General features: G+C 36.7%; 1 pseudogene; it reads left to right on the top strand.

Annotated features, from left to right (window-relative positions):
- The first annotated feature begins 5,461 nt into the window (after positions 1 to 5,461).
- Positions 5,462 to 7,644, top strand: LOC119783755 (annotated as a pseudogene).
- Positions 7,645 to 8,192: the final 548 nt, after the last annotated feature.

Genomic DNA, 8,192 nt, shown 5'->3' with positions numbered 1-8,192 from the left:
CTTGCTAGGGAAAGGGAGTTAATAGGCTAACTTAAGTTCGGGAGCAGGCCCACATCCAAACCACCTTTCCAATTATTTAGTACTCTATTTATACTCCACTCACCCCTTCCTCTAAGTCTGTTATGATTCGTCAACCCCTCATTCCCTCCACCATTTTCCCTTTTTTCTCTCTGTTAATCTCATTACCTCATCTTGTTCTTCTCTGTTGCATGGTCCATCTAGGGGGTTCAATGCGAGCTCAGAGAAATGAACCAGAACCAAATTCTCTGGGAGATCATACTCCCACACAGACATCTTCACGCATTCTGTTTACTCCTCAGATGATGCCCACCCCCATACTCCCACCCGCTCATCCCTTTATTCTTTCCTCCCTTCATCCCTTCTTCCCTTCCTCCTCTCATCCCTTCATCCCTCATTCCTTCATCCCTATATTTCCTCATCCCTTTATGCCTTTCTCCCCTCATCCCTCAACCCTTCATCCCTTCCTCCCCGTATCCCTCAACCCTTAATCCCTAATTCCTTCATCCCTCATCCCTTCATCCCCTAATCCACTCCTTCCTTCATCCCCTCTTCCCTTTCTCCCTTCATCTCCTCACCCCTTCATCCCCTCTTACTTTCATCCCTTGAACCCTCATTGCTTCATCATTTCATACATTCATCCCTAAATACCTCATTCTTTCACCCCTTCATACTCCATTCAGTCAAACCTTTAAACTCATATTAAGTTTAGGAGTGGTCCTTGCTACTGAATTTTCTTTTGATGAATATACAGGTGCTGGTCATAAAATTAGAATATCATGAAAAAGTAGATTGATTTCAGTAATTCCATTTAAAAAGTGAAACTTGTATATTATATTCATACATTACATACAAACTCATATATTTCAGATGTTTATTTTGTTTAATTTTGATGATTACAAATGACAACAAATGAAAATCTCAAATTCATCATATCAGAAAATTAGAATATTGTGAAAAGGTTCAAAATTGATGGCCCCTGGTGCCACACTCTAATCAGCTAATTAACTCAAACCACCTGCAAAAGCCTTTAAATTGTCTTTCAGTCTAGTTCTATAGGCTACACAATCATGGGGAAGACTGCTGACTTGACAGTTGTCCAAAAGACGACCATCGACACCTTGCACAAGGAGGGCAAGACACAAAAGGTCATCGCTAAAGAGGCTGGCTGTTCACAGAGCTCAGTGTCCAAGCACATTAATAGAGAGGCGAAGGGAAGGAAAAGATGTGGTCGAAAAAAGTGTACAAGCAAGAGAGATAACCGCACCCTGGAGAGGATTGTGAAACAAAACCCATTCAAAAATGTGGGGGAGATTCACAAAGAGTGGACTGCAGCTGGAGTGAGTGCTTCAAGAACCACCACACACAGACGTATGAAAGACATGGGTTTCTGCTGTCGCATTCCTTGTGTCAAGCCACTCTTGAACCACAGACAGCGTCAGAAGCGTCTTGCCTGGGCTAAAGAGAAACAGGACTGGACTGCTGGTGAGTGGTCCAAAGTCATGTTCTCTGATGAAAGTAAATTTTGCATTTCCTTTGGAAATCAAGGTCCCAGAGTCTGGAGGAAAAGAAGAGAGGCACTTCATCCACGTTGCTTGAAGTCCAGTGTAAAGTTTCCACAGTCAGTGATGGTTTGGGGTGCCATGTCATCTGCTGGTGTTGGTCCATTGTGTTTTCTGAGGTCCAGGGTCAACGCAGCCACATACCAGGAAGTTTTAGAGCACTTCATGCTTCCTGCAGCTGACCAACTTTTTGGAGATGCAGATTTCATTTTCCAACAGGACTTGGCACCTGCACACAGTGCCAAAGCTACCAGTACCTGGTTGAAGGACCATGGTATCCCTGTTCTTAATTGGCCAGCAAACTCTCCTGACCTTAACCCCATAGAAAATCTATGGGGTATTGTGAAGAAGAAGATGCAATACACCAGACCCAACAATTCAGAAGAGCTAAAAGCCACTATTAGAGCAACCTGGGCTATCATAACACCTGAGCAGTGCCACAGACTGATCGACTCCATGCCACGCCGCATTGCTGCAGTAATACAGGCCAAAGGAGGCCCAACTAAATACTGAGTGCTGTACATGCTCATACTTTTCATGTTCATACTTTTCAGTTGGCCAACATTTCTATAAATCCTTTGTTTTTATTGGTCTTCAGTAATATTCTAATTTTCTGATATGATGAATTTGAGATTTTCATTTGTTGTCAATTGTAATCATCAAAATTAAACAAAATAAACATCTGAAATATATGAGTTTGTATGTAATGTATGAATATAATATACAAGTTTCACTTTTTAAATGGAATTACTGAAATCAATCTACTTTTTCATGATATTCTAATTTTATGACCAGCACCTGTAGATCTATGAATTATTTCTAAGTAACACATTAAATAGTTTTTTTAAAGTTTTTAAAAATTTAAAAGTCATGGTAAATTTTTTTTAAGCACTTTCTACAATGTTGACCAACTGCTCATTAAAGAATACAAAAAAGTTAAATAGATATTCATTTAGATTCTAGATGAAACGATTAATATTTAAATTCAATAATATAATTTTCCCCATAAAATTTTTATTTATCTTTTAATATTCTTAAATTAAACATTCTGTTTTTTTCTGTACTGCTTTACTGAAATTTGTACTATTGTGTTGTCATGACAGCTGTTGAAAGTACATGTAGACTTGTGTCTTATGTTACCATTATTATGTTTTTATGTTCATTTCTTATGCTTGAATGACTTTGTCTTCCTCAAAACCACAAGGTTTGGGTACACCCAAACAACTTTACACACATCTTCTTTTTTTATGTATTTCAGCTTCATATGAAATGCAAGAAAGGTTCTGGTAGAACTCTGTTATTTCAAAGAAGAAAAAAAAGCTACAACCAACATATAAATTTCCAAGTTTTGGGTCTTAACCTTTAAACACGATTGGTATTTATTTTACTAATTTCTTTTACAAAATTTTAAAGAAACTCTAGCTCTGATTTGAGACCTCATCCTACTGGCGACTTGACCACATGGCAACAACTGATACCTTCATAAAATTTGTAAACTGCCCTGAAATTCTTACATTTTGGGAATTTCTTGCACATCTCTAAAACAGTGGTGTCCAAAATTAGTCCTAAGGGCTGCTATCTGCTATGTTGAAATTGCATTTTAAGAAAGAAAAACAGCAACAGCAGATTACAAAGTTAACCTGAGCAAAAGTAACTAGCAGCTTCTTGGCAATGTAGTGGAGTAGAAAGTACAATATCTGACTTTAAAATGAAGTGGAGTGAAAGTTTAAAAGTACCCCTACAACAAATTACTCAAATAATGTAAAGATACTCAAAAAAGGTACGTACTGTAAGTACATCAATCAAGTAAATGTACTTTGTTACTTTCTACCACCACTAGTCATTTGAGGTTCAAGTACTTTTTTCATGTTATTCTACCTGTACACAGTAGCTTCAAAGTGCAGAAAATAGCACATTATAATATTCATTAATGTAAACACAGTAATGATGTCCTAGACACCATAGCATTTACTTTTAATGACACAACAAATATTTTGTCCATGGAAGAGTTCCTGTAATACGACACTTAAAAAAAGAAAATCTGACCTAAGACAAGCACAGATCTCTGATTGACATGCCAACTGGAACAGTGTGCTGAAGTGCCAGGGACAAACAAGCATGTATAGTCTTTTTTCATATAAAACTCATTAGGCTGGTGTAAGTCATATGTTGACAACACATGTATAAAGATGCATTTAAAGAAACCCATAACTGTACTTTAAGGGTATTGTGGAAGATGTCCTCTTTCAACAAAATCATTAAAATAAGTGGTCCTCCTAATTGTCAATCATTCTGATTATTTATTTACGTAAGGCCGTCCTATGTGCTGGTCCCCATTTTCATTTACTGGTGGTGAGTCTGACATAATGAAAAAATTGCAAATCTTCTTTTGGAAAATAATGCAAACAGCAAACAGCAACTATTAAACAGAGCGAGCATGAGGAGAAATTTGCTAAAGCATGCTCTTTTTAATAGACATTCCCTCTCGAGAGCGGGTACAGGGTTGTGCATATGCAATTTTTTTGCACAAGTGGAGAGCATGGGTCTTTTTTTGCGAAGATCCTCCATTATACCTTTAAGTTGTGATTTATTAGAAGTGTTTATTCAGCAACTGTGGAAATTCCAAACTTGACATGCACATGCAGAACTCTGTACATCACACTCCTAAACAAAATCTTAAGAAAGTACAAAAAGGTACTGTAATACCTTCTGAACTACAATTTTTTTAATATAATAATACATTTAAGAGTTGGATGAACATGTTTATTAAAACATCAGTGTCCTTTAAAAAAAGTTCAGCACAAGTTCTTATTCAGCACATCAAAAACCGCTACAGATGCATAAATAAATAATCCAAAGGGAAGATAAATATGTGGTGGCCCAAATTGTTTACTAATCTAGGCTTCCAGAACAATGAAACTGCCCGGTTTGTAAAAGCCCTGCTATTCAACATGCACACACCAGACGCATCAGTTCATAGAGCAGCGCAATGCTCCGTCTATACTTTATTTTCCTGCTAAATTCAAGTACACAATGAAGCAAAATCATACTCAGGAGTCAGTCTGCACATTCTCAGATATGGTGGCTGCAGCACTTAGATGTGAGAAACTAAAGGAGAGCTAACAGCTGGTGGATATTTGTGCTACATTTAAAGCATCTACTGCTGATTGTGAAAGAAGTTCTAGTGTAATGAATCATATCAAAAAAAGCATCCAGAAAGCTCTTAAAACGGAAAATTTGGAGAATTAATTGAGAAGTGAAAAGCACAGATGTAAAAAATAGATGCAATTTAAGAAAAATGTATTCTAGTGAAATGTATTTCTTTATGTATGGATATCAATCACAAAATGCTTATAATATTTTAAAATATGAGTAACAGGAATTTTCACTGCATCAGAAGCTTTAGCACACAATTCATTGTACGATATGTGAATGTTTTAAAGTGAACAAAAAGTTAGGTATGAAAGATGTAACATCTTGGAGAGTTTGAACATTCAAATTCAGTGATTTTCATGACACAGAAGTACATTGTTATCAGAATATTGCGGAAGGGGCATAACACTTCAAGTGAATTTGTTTTTGTGCCCCTAAATACTTTGAAACGGCCCTGCTTTCTTTTGTGGCATTGAAGTAGAGACTGTGCACTTTTTAGAATTGCTAATTTAAACATTGCGTTTGAGCTGGGTAAACTGCTTCTTAGGACTCTGCCCATCAGTAATTGTGCAGGAGAAAAATCCAATCCCATGATGGGTGTGTTTTTTAGAGCCAGTAGAGCAAGAAAATGATCAGGGTTAATTTGCATATGCTTTTTTAAAAAGTGTTTTTTAAACCTTTTTTTTTATAATTAATTTACTAATATTCTTCCTTTCTTACAGATACCCTTATGTCAAGATGATTAGCCACTTCGTCGTGCACTTCTGTATTTTGGGTACTTTTATATTTTAATATTCTATAGTGTGACATTATATGCCATCTGCATTGGAAATAAGTAATGCATTTTTACTTCAGAGTTTTTATTTCTTGCAGGTTCTCTTTACGGCACATCCCAGGCCTGGGATGTTAAAATGCCAAAACACATCAAGGGATTGTTGGGCTCCTGCCTCACCATCCCTTGCAGCTTTGACTATTATTGGAATCCACCTAGAAGACCCGATCGAGTGGTTTGGTACTAGTATGTAAGCAGGGGATATCCTTTGGTCTATGACAAGTGGTACCCAAATGATGTCATACCATTATATAAAGGAAGAACCAGCGTATTAGGATATCGGAAATCTTGCAACCTTAAGATTGAAACTGTGAAATGGAATGACCACAGACAGAAGCTTTATCCTTGGGTGGATCCAGAAAATGTTGGCAGTAGCACATGTGCATTCTATGAGACAACTGTGACGATTGAAGTAGTTGGTATGCTCTCAGTTAAAACCTTGAACACAATTACATAATAAGTTGTAAGATATATTTTCAAGTCTCTACATTTCTTCCATAGGCTCACCAAAGGATCCAGAGATTACGATCACCGGTGAAAGAAAAGCTGGAAATACTGTAACTGTAAAATGTTCTGCTGAACACACATGCTCCACCAATCGCCCAAATCTTTACTTGAACATCCCACTGAGAAATGAATATTTAACTCACAATGTGATGTCTGATGGCACTATTATAACCTCTTTAACAACAGATTTAGTCTTAGATAGAAACTACCAAGTTGTGGAGTGCACTGTCAGGCATCCAGGTGGTAAAACAGCAGAAAAATCTGAAACCCTTTATGCAGAATGTTAGTGATAACTCTTAATATCTAAATCATCAACCAAATGTCTGTAAATGTGTTTCAGTCATGATTCTCCTCTTTTTATTTCAGGTTCTTTTTCATCATTGACTATCAGCTCCTCATCAAGTGAATATCTTGAAGGAGTTGCAAGCACGGTAACATGTTCTGTTTCATACACTTGCTCTAACAATAAACCGACGTTTACTTGGAACTATGCTAACATGCCAGCTACCAGCAATACTTACAAAGATGGTACTTGGTGGAAAACTACTTCTACACTGACATTCACACCATCAGCCAAAGACCATGGAAATCATCTGAGATGTTCTGCACATTTTCCTGGACGATCAACCCAGGATAGGAGTATCCCCATATTGGTAAAAAGTAGGCACCAATCACTATTTGTATTTAAAATATTAAAGTATTTAGATTTTTATTATAACTAGTCTCTAGAAAATATTTCCCGAATTTAAAATGTGTAGAATGTAATGTTTTTTTTTTTTTATTATTGTGATATGTCATGAATGTGTGATCCTGATATAACCTTAGATTTTCCCTCCTTTAAAGCAAGCATTGTATGGTGGAGAAAATTTAAATACATAATTTTTTCTTAAAAAATTTTTTTTCTTTCTTGTTTTTTCTAAAACAATTTAAGGATTGTCATTAAGACGTTCTTTAGCTGAGAAACCTGCGTCAAACACAGCACTGCAATTTTATATACAATTTGACAGAAATATCCTCCACTATAGCATTTTATCCCACATACATCAGGTAAAATAATTATTAAGCACACCACCATTTCTCTCAGTATATTACTAGAGGTGCTATTGACATGTCAGATGTTCGTATCAATCCATGCCGTCCACACATACAAAGAAATCAAACCATAGATTTCCAGAAATTAAGTGAGTTGTAATAATGTGGAATGGAACAGGGAAAAAGTATTGAACATATAAAGGAAGGGAGGGGCAAAAAGACATGGAAAGCCAAGTCACCAGCCGTAATTAACTAATATCAGCTGGTTCAGTCTCAAAGGATGACTTATAAAAAGGTGTCTCTGTTATCACACAAGAAACATCTCATGATGGTTAAAGTAAAGAGCTTTCTCAAGACCATCGCAACCTTAGTGTTGCAAATCATAATGATAGCATTAGTTACAGAAAGATTTCTAAACTTCTGAATGTTCCAGTGAGCATTATTGGGACCATAATCCGGAAGTGGAAAGTACATCATTCCACCATTAACAACCATGACCAGGTGCTCCTGGCAAGATTTCTGAAAGAGGAGGGAAAATAATTATCAGAAGAGTTGTCCAAGAGCCAGAGCCCACCTGTCGAAAGCTTCAGAAAGACCTGAAATTAGCAGGTATAATTTTTTCAAAGAAAAAAAAAATAAGTAATGCACTCAACTACCACGGCCTGCATGCATGCTCACCACAGAAGACTCCATTGGTGAAGAAAAAGCATGTTGAAGCTCGTTTAAAGATTGCTTCACAACATTTAAAAAAGCTTGTGAAATACTGGGAGAATTTAGTCTGATCAGATGAAGCCAAATTTATCTTTTTGGATGCCATAATACACATCCCGTTTGGGGGTCAAATGGCACTGCACTTCACCCCAAAAACATCAGACCAACAGTGAAGTTTGGAGGTTAGAACATTTTGTTGTGGGGCTGTTTTTCAGCATATGAGTCTGGTAAACTTTAAATAATTGAAGTAAGGATTAACAGAAAAATGTAAAGAGACATTCTTGATAAACATCTGCTGCCATCTAAGAGGATGATGAAGATAAAACATAGGTGGACATTTCGGAAAGAATATGATCCCAAACAGACAGCCAAGGACA

This window comes from Cyprinodon tularosa, unplaced genomic scaffold (assembly GCF_016077235.1).
Source record: "Cyprinodon tularosa strain WSP-4 unplaced genomic scaffold, ASM1607723v1 ctg210, whole genome shotgun sequence".
Classification (NCBI taxonomy): domain Eukaryota; kingdom Metazoa; phylum Chordata; class Actinopteri; order Cyprinodontiformes; family Cyprinodontidae; genus Cyprinodon; species Cyprinodon tularosa.
This window is presented reverse-complemented; position numbering and strand designations above follow the sequence as displayed.